The following is a 9786-nucleotide window of genomic DNA, read 5'->3' on the forward strand; positions in this document are numbered from 1 at the left end:
TTTTAAGAAAAATACTCTTTATGAATTGGAGGCACAGCAATAGCTACTGTTTCCATGGAAGGGTTAACAGTGTAGGAGCTGGTTTATCAGTCTGCTTTGACATACAGCTAAAGGAAATTTATGTTTTGGGGGAAAAGGCCCTTCGTTCACTTTAAAATTCAGTGTGGATTTACTCCAAAGGGGGCTGTTTAAGTTGAAAGAAGCCAAGTTAAGTTTGGCCTCTTGCCTGGAATCACTTGAATTCTGAAATTTCACTGCGATGGACATGTGCCTTGTCACATTTTCCATTGCTTAATCCTGAAGTTTGGTGCAAGTCTCTCTGCACCTATTAAAAAGTGATGTATATACTTCCTTCTTATTCTATTGAGTTGTATAGAATTGTCTTTTGTATTTAACACTTTGTAATTTTCACAATATTTTTTAATTTAAATAAATAAACACATTTTTTCCCTCCTGGGAAGTCATGAATTATTTGTTTGATTCTTCAATATAATTCTTAGTTTCTAAGACATCACAGATACATTTCCCAAACCATCTCTGGATTTTGCTCCTCTCCCAAGTTAGTATCTCCTGAGGGCATATCTTATTTCTGTCTGAACCATGGGGTGAACGAGGCTTGGCTTTTCATCCTTTGAAATGCTTTGTAGTGGATGGAAAACAAGCTGCAGATGGTCTTACACGGGCTTCTCTGTGTAAATATGGCAGCCCTGCAGCCTTTGGACTTTGAATATGCAGTGACAGCGCAATTGCGGCTAAGATGTTGCTCCAAGCTTGGTTTCAAGAAAACGTTTGACCTGTGTGTTGGCTTGGCAAATATTATCCACACGTGTGGCCCAGCAGCACCTGCTAATGGGCAAAGAGTTGCTGGCTGTATGAACAGCAACACAAACTTACCAACACAGTGAAGCACAAAGTGTGGGGTTGGGGTTGACTCTCCTCCCTCTCCTGGTCTCCTTCAGACTGGGACTGATTCCAGCACCTCCCACTCTGTCTGTCTGTATCTCTTGCCTGCAGGCTGAGACCATGGCCAGCCTGCAGCAGCCACTTCTTCATAATTTTATTTGCATGACCTGTTTTTGAATCCAGCAAATGGTAGGAAGCATCCTTACTTTTATGTTTCTCTGCTTCCTGTGAGATTGACTTTTCTGTTTCAAGTAAACGTTTCCATTCAGTTCTCTAGTAACTGTCTACCTAACGAATTTGCCTGGCAACAGTACAGTGGAGCCTGGATCCTTCCCATACCATATCGAGGGCCCTGATCCACCAGTTGGTACTTTGGTGATGTAAGACGAGAAGATTATTTTAAAAGGCAAGACAGCCTTTCCATTTATCCCAGTTTAATGTCATTCTTCACAAGGAAATGGTTAAGAATTTTTTTTATTTTTTTAAGCCATGGGCGGAAGGAGAGGGAATTCTAAACTCTAATTGTCCTAAAAATATGCAGAGTACACTTTGTCGTTTTAATGGGATATTTGTTTTCTTTAAAAGAAAGAAAAAAAAAAGAACTTCTAAGCAGAACCTAAGGCCCAAGGGGTTTAGTCTGTGTGGATTTACTCATGCATGTGAAAAACTGAGAAGAGAATTTGGCCCTGTTCACCTAAGATATTAAAACCATATTTTGAAAGCACTTAAATGTTAGGGATGAGGTAAATAGATCATCCTGCCTGCTCCACACTGTTCTAATTACACCTTTGTACGTCAGAGTCAGGCAGGGATGTTACACAGTAAAAGATTTCTTTCATGGGTAAAATCATGGGATCAAATCTACCGGGAAAGGCTGAAGTCAAGCCAAGGAATGAATGCTCTTGGTTCATGATTCTGGTTGGAAAGTGGAACCCCCGGTGCCTTTCAGAGCTGCGACTGGAGGGTTTCATGGTCAGACATGCACTTCTAGGGCTCAGCTAAACAAGGGTAATTTATCATTCTGTAAAATGCTGCTCTTACCATAGACATTGTGGAACAAACAGAACATGGAGCTTAAAATGTAACTTAAGCTCCAGTTTCAGGCAGAGCATAACTTTGCCTCATGCCCTTAGAGTCTGCACACTGTGCTGAAGAAAATCACAGGACGTATCATGGGTCATGGGACCAGAGGCAGAGTCTAGGGCTGGAGGGAGACCTGTCAGCCAGTTGGCCAGGATGGTGGCTCAGGCTGCACCTGAAGCGCAGGGAGGTAGGGAGTAAATAGTGGTCAGTGGAGCCTCAGCCTTACATCTGGCTTTCTAGCCTAACTCTGCTACCATGTGGCTTGTAGCTCTGGGGAAGCTACCTAACCTTTCTGAGCTCTCTCTTTCAACACGAAGACAGCATGTTGGCTCTTCTCTTTGAGGAGTTTTTCAAAAGAACGGTGGAATGCCCTGAGAAATACTCAAAGAAAAGCAGATTCATGCTTCTACTTTAAAAATGTGTCCTGGGCATGCATCTGCAAATAAAGTCCCCAAACATCCTCTTCTATGGACGCTTTCCTCAGGAGACTGCAGTGTGCTCAAAAAAAGTGCGCGCTTTGCCAAAGGAGAAGGGTCACAAGAGGGAAAAACCACTGTTAAATTCAGCCTTCCCCCATTTCTGAAATGTTTCCTCCCACACAGGAAGGAACAGTTTAAGATGTGTGCCGTTACCATGGAGATAACCAGCTAAGGTCACTCAATGGAAGGAGTCTACGGCCCACTAGCATGGATCATTAGGGTCGGTCTCGGAAGCTGAGGTTTGGTCCCCGACTCAGAAGATGAGCTTTGAGTCCATGGCAGCCTCTATTCATGGGTAGGGGAGGGGATGCAGGGACACCACTGTTCTCCTTTTGTCTTGCCCAAGCCTGTCCTCTCTTCACGCATCCGCCTTGCATCATTTGCAATCCTTTCCTTGCACTTACCCTGTCGCATTCAATGCAGGGCTAAGCTCTTGTTCTGCTGTTCCTATGAATTTATTTTCCTGCCTTGAATTCTCTTGCTAAGAAACGTGATTGAAAAATCCTTCACATCAATAACTATACATCTTTCCTGTTTTTAATAGTTTTCCTTTGCCTGTCCTCTCTTTATCTAGCCTCCCTCCCTTTCTTCCTCTCTCTTATCCTTCCATTACCCAAAAAGAACAAAAAGTATAGCAACCACAGTACATGATACTTATTTAGCACTTTTTACATGCACACACACCTTTGCAACCCTGTGCTTTGAGCTTCTCCTTTGTTCTAGGCACTTCTCTAGGTGCTAGGGAAAATGTAACACCTCTCTGGGGATGTCATATTTTTCCCAGCACTTTATGGAGTAGCATTATATATATATGTGTGTGTGTGCGCGCGTGAGCGCGCGTGTGTGTGTGTATATATATGTGTATATATATACACACACATATATATATATTTTTTGTTCCATGACAGACACTTTCCCTTTGATATCTGATTTAATCTTCCCAAGGAAACTGTGAGATAGATCTACAATACTCTTAATCCAGGTAAGAAAGTTGAGGCTTCTCAAGGATTTGAGGGGAAGATGGGAGGAGGGCGAGGGATAAAAGACTACAAATAAGGTGCAGTGTCTACTTCTAGGGTGACGAGTGCCCCAAAATCTCACAAATCACCACTAAAGAACTTACTCATGTAACCAAACACCACCTGTTCCCCAATAACATATGGAAAAATAAGAAAATAATAAATAATAAAATAAAATAAAATAGGAGTGATTAAAAAAAAGAAGGTTGAGGCTCAAGGAAGTCAATTGCTGGTCAGTGAAATAAAAGATCAGGATTCAAATGCAGGTCTTCTGAGATAAAATCTGGTATTCTTTTAATCACTAGGAAGCTGACAGCATGGGGACACAGAATCTAGCCCCATCTCAGACATTAGGCAGCTCTGTGACATTGCAAATGTTGCTCAACCTTTCTGGTACATTTCCCCAAACAGAGGTAGTAATATCTTCTCTACTGTCTTCAAAACATTGTCAGAACTGCTTATAAAGCAGCTGTAAAAATTATAAGTATCTGTGTTTGACAGAGGCTGTGTCTAGACATTACCAGTATTCACCAATATTCAGTTCTCCTCCTCTTCTGAGAACATGGAAGGTTCCACTTCTCAACCCCTCTCCCACTCCTCCTGTCTTATCGACAGGGTCTGGGCAGGGCCATGTAATTCATTCTCTGTAAACAGAGTACAAGTGATATATGTCACCTCTGAGTTGAGTCAGTGAAAAGTCCACACAGGATTCCCGAGTCACTCTCTTCACCTGCACGTCACTGAAAAGAACATGTGTTCCAGAAGGTATAGGTAATGGGTGGAGCCTGTGTCAGCCTGGAACAGTGAGTTACTGCATGAAAAGCAATGGCTCTGGATGGGTGTCCAAACCTGTAGCTGGCTTTGCATGAAACAATCATAAATCTAGATTACAGTGAAAGGTAGAAAAATTGTTTTTTTTGTTACATCAGCATAATCTCACCCACCAGAATAATACAGGATATGACCATATTTAAGAGATGCTAAATGTTGGAAGACACCTTCTGGATCATCTAATCTGACCTCTCCATTTAGTGACAGGGAAATTAAAACTCATGCAGTTAAGTGATTTGATCAAAGTCATAGAGGGAGGCCAGGTGTGATGGCTTACTGCTGTAATCCCAGCACTTTGGGAGGCCAAGGCGGGTGAATCATCTGAGGTCAGAGGTTGGAGACCAGCCTGGCCAATGTGGTAAAACCCCATGTCTACTAAAAATACAAAAATTAGCTGGGTTTGGTAGTGGGCACCTGTAATCCCAGCTACTCAGGAGGCTGAGGCAGGAGAATCACTTGAACCTGGGAGGCAGAGGTTGCAGTGAGCCAAGATTGTGTCATTGCACCCCAGCCTGGGCAACAAGAGCAAAACTCAGGTCTCCTCCATGGTCATGCCCACCATGGGGATTTACACCCTGTGGTGGACATGGCCATGGAGGCCTCTTCCAAGTCTTGGTGAAGACAAAAGACCCAGACAGTCTTTTCCCTTGAGCCGTCCCAAGTTGCATTGAGTCATTGGTGCTGCCTCTATTTACCAGTCCTGTGAACCTTGATGGCAATTGACTTCTTTTTTTCCTGGTCAAACCCTGGCACTTACTGCGCTTTGTGGTGGGTTGGATCTGAGCAGGCAAGAGTAAACACATTTGCCCAAAGCAGTGCAAGGTGACATCACTGGAAACTTTAATAAAGGGGAAGAAGTTATAAATAGGAGGAGGGAGATTGTCAAACAGGGTCGAACGCAATTGCTCTGTATGAGGTGTACTGGCTTTTGGGTTTGTTTTTGATTTTTGCATACATTTCTGCTCAGCTCCAGCACCAGAGTGGTTCACATGCAACCCTCCTCCCCCAGTGCAGAGAGCACCCAGGACTGATGACCCCTGAAGGCAAACGCTGGAGGTTCAGCTCTAGATTGAGGTTTCAGGTAATGCAGAAACCAACGGGCACATCACCAATCATTATTTTTATAAGCTTAGCCTTGATATGGAAGGAATAATTTCTCCCTTATTTCTATCTTCCTTTTCCATTCAGTACTTCTGCCAGGACATGTTGCCTGAATAGAGATTCTGTTTGTTTCTCAAAATCTTCTCCTTTTTAATTCTCCTCTCCCATTGTCCTCAAGCATTGATTACAGCAGAAGTTATGCTGTCTTTCCCATAGGATTATAAACTTCTTGGGACTGAGAACCTTATAGTATTATTTTATGTCTAAGTATCTAGTTTGAGCTGGCATTCTGCAGAGGTCTCTCTCATTATGTTCTTTTCTTCTTATTTTACATATTCTCTTTGGGTGATCTCATCCACCCTCAAACCTTCAACTATTAAGTAAATAATTATAACAAATGACTATCTAGTGTTTACTATGTGCCAGGCACTGTTCTCATGACATTTAATTCTCATGACAAGCTAAGAGATAGGGATTTTTTATTTATTTATTTTTTCTTTTCTGAGATGGAGTCTTGCTCTGTCTCACAGGCTGGAGTGCAGTGGCATCATCTCGGCTCACTGCAACCTCTGCCTCCCGGGTTCAAACAATTCTCCTGCCCCAGTCTCCCGAGTTACAGGCACATGCCACCACACCTGGCTAATTTTTGTATTTTTAGTAGAGATGGGGTTTCATCAAGTTGACCAGGCTGGTCTCGAACTCCTGACCTCAACTGATCCACCCGCCTCGTCCTCCCAAAGTGCTGGGATTACAGGTGTGAGCTACTGTGCCTGGCCGTGATAGGGATTTTAAAGCCAGTTTTAGAGGTAAAGAAATGGAAGTATAGAGAGGTTAAGAACATTGACCTGGTTATACAGCTATTTAGCAGCAGAATTGGGATTTGAACCCGGCAATTTGGCTCCAGAGTTAATACACCTACCTGCCTGCTGTGCTGCCTCTCCGTCTCCAGATCCTAGTCATTCAGCTGTAGCCTGGACTTCTCTCACGAGCACCAGTGCCTCTGGCTCTATCCACCTATGTCTAATAAATACCGCACATTCCTGATGTCAAAACTCAAACTACCATCTCCCCCCCAAAAACCTGTCCCTCAACTTACATTTCCCATAATCCATTAGTGACCAAACATGGGTCCAAACATGGGTCAAGCTCAAACTTCCCTCCCTTACCTTAGGTCACTAGGACCTCCCTGAAATCTCTTTCCATTCACATGGTCGTTGTTCACCCAAAAAAGTACTTCTTTTAAAAAACCAAGGCCAGAACATTTTTATTCTTGAAATGATAAAAAAAGCCACCCCTCAAAGCATGTTTATTTAAATTGATTTTGGTATTTCTCAAATTTAGCAAGGTGGTCCAAATAGACACCAGGATACCACCTGAAAAATAACTTGTAAAACAAATCAATGAAGGATTATCTACCCATTTGGATTTTACCTTGACAATGAGATAGAGCTATGAAGAGCATAAAACAGGGATCTGTGTGGAGAAGAGGAAGGAGTAAAAATTCACCACAGTTTTCACAGATGCCCAGGACAGAGGATAGTCTTTTAACAGGCAGAAATATTCCTGGTGTGAAGGAGAGCAATCCATCCTGTTGGTCCAGATTGATGGAAATACTCCTCTGATCATTTGATCCCCTTGGTTTAGATTCATTCGCTGCTTCATCCAACAGTTCTCTACTAAGCGCTGATTTTGTGATGGGCACTTCAATGCATAAGGGAGATACCAGGAATAAAAGGCTCAAAGAGACTTCAGTCTAGTAAGAGAAGTAACCTAGCACACAGACAACTACTAACAAGGTTGATAACTCTCTATTCACTGAGTCGCTTAATATATATCCTCTTTCCTATTAGCCCACCAATGTGGTCTTGGTTCTTAAATCAGGCATAATTTCTACAAGAAATTCACAAAGCCATAGTCTGGTTTACCAGTAAATCTCTTGTGAATTTATTAGCATGAGTCAGTCCCTGTAGGCACCGAAAATTTATTTCTTTAATCAGGAAAATACTGAGGACCAGAGGAATGTTGAAACAGGAAAAGACATGATCAGAACTGTGTTTATATAAATTAAAAAATAATTTAATCTTTGGGATGGAGCATGCGAGGCACTGGGTGACAATGATAAAAACCCAGTCTCTGTCATCATGTTACTTGTAATTTTTTCCCATTCTGTAACATGGATTGAGGAAGAGAGTAAAATAAAAGCAGGGTTCTAGGCGAGACAAGTGCCTGAACTGGGGCAATGGCAGGTGAAATGAAGACATAGAAGCTAGAAATACTGAGGAGTTGAAACTGACAGGATTTTGCAACTAGTCGAATATTAGAGATGAAGGAGAGAGTTGCGTCTGTGTAATTGAAAGAGTAGAAGTGCATGTAATAAAAATCCTTTCCAGGATTTACTGTGTTGTGTATTTTGAGTTGGAGGTGCTGACATGATATCCAGAAAGCATTTGGAAAATCAGTATGGGAATTTTTTGAGAAGCTGGCACCATAGACAACGATTTGGGAGCCACTCACATAGATACAGGTCCTGAAAATCTTAAGCACAACTGAAATAGCGAAAGGTGGGTAGGACTGGAGAGGAAGGCAAAGAACAGCTGCTCAGGGAGAAGTGAATTATTGGGGCTTGGGAGAGGAAAGTGAGAAAGAGGAGGAGCAGTTCAAAAAGTAAAATCAGCATGGCAGATGCTCAGGAACTGAGCAAGCAGAGGTTTTCTAGAAAGAGGAGGTGGTTGGCCATAGAGAGATGAGGTTGTGGGAGGGGAAGAATCTTCCTTTTGATGACTTGTAGGTGATTAGTACGTAAGACGTGGGTTTTGTGTGTGTGTGTGTGTGTGTGTGTGTGTGTGTGTGGTAGCTTTATTTTGTTTCCAACTTTTATTTTAGAACAGCGGGCACACGTGCAGGTTTGTGACCCGGGCATATTGCATGATGCTGAGGTTTGGAACGCATCACCCAGCTAGTGAGCATAGTACCAACTAGGTCGTTTTTTTCCATCTTTACTCCTCATCCTCCCTCCTTACTCTTGTCTTCCCATTGACTACTGTTTTCATTTTTATGACCACATGTACCCAACTTATAAATGAGAACATGTGGTATTTGGTTTTCTGTTTTAAGATGCAGAATTTGTAGAGTAGCTGGATAGAGATATTGCAGGCATAAAAGATTGATGCATGTTGAGGGATAGGTCATTGTCATTATAAATTAACTCAGGAAGTTTGGTTGTGAAAAGCAAAGTACTGTATCCTCTGTCTAATTCAAGGAGTCAGAAGTACAGCCCTCTTTCTTTTTTACTTGCCATTGATTGCCACTTGGTTTAGGTTGCAGATTGACTTTCCCTCCTTTGGGTGGTATGGGATGACTGTTCCTTTCAGTGTGTATTTCTGTAGGGACTGATGTTGTCCCAGGTTCATAGTGGATTTCTATGAAAGTCACCCAGGGAGAATGTTAAGCCAACCTGGAGAAGTTGTCTGGAATTGTGTTATAGGGCTGCTTTGGAAAGCAGGGAATAAAAGTGACATAACATTCTCTCTCTCTCTCTTTCTCTCTCCCCCCAAACATCAGAGTGCACATACTTTGCCACCAAATCTCTGCCTTTTGATGATTTTCTCTTCAGGTTATATAAAAAAGCACCAAAGACAACACAGTGACAGTGTATTTAGAATTGCCCTGAATTTTATATTTCTCTAAGGTGATTTTTATTCAGGAAAACAATTTTTTTAGGTGCTTGAAAACTGATTGAGTGTATGATTTTATATAATGGTGTTTTTAATCTGGAACATGTCATAACGAAGTCAAGATGTTATTTTATCTGATTATGTTTAATTTCTGGGTGTTGAGAAACTGATTAAGTTACCTTTTGTGTATATTGGTTGCAATTCAAATCACCTTAATAAAAGCAAGTTTCTGAAGAAGTGAGTGGATGAAGATATTCTTGTAGAGAGTATATAATATTAAAATCATAGTCACTTTATGGGCTTCCACCATTATAAAAAGGTAACATTAAAAGCTGCTGTCTGGTTTAAAACTCTCCTTGTATTTCATAATAGGGGTCTATAAAGAGACATAGATCAGTCCTACAAAATCACACAAAAACAAGATGGCCATCTCCAACATGAAGGAAGGTGACTTTAGGTGGCCCGGGGACTGATATTATAGACCGGGGAAGCGATGGTACACAAAAAACTAGAGCAGATGAACTGAAACTATTTGTAATAATTTCATAGTTTAATAAATAGGTAATAAAAATTATTTTGTGGCACTGATAATTAACCATGAGGACTTTGACAGCTTAAAATCAGCTGAAAAGGAGAAGGCTAAAGGAATATTACTATATTTCAATTTAAAAAATGTAATTTTGGTCTTCAAATAAA

The sequence above is a fragment of the Colobus angolensis genome, unplaced genomic scaffold (genome assembly GCF_000951035.1).
Source record: "Colobus angolensis palliatus isolate OR3802 unplaced genomic scaffold, Cang.pa_1.0 Scaffold33, whole genome shotgun sequence".
NCBI lineage: Eukaryota > Metazoa > Chordata > Mammalia > Primates > Cercopithecidae > Colobus > Colobus angolensis.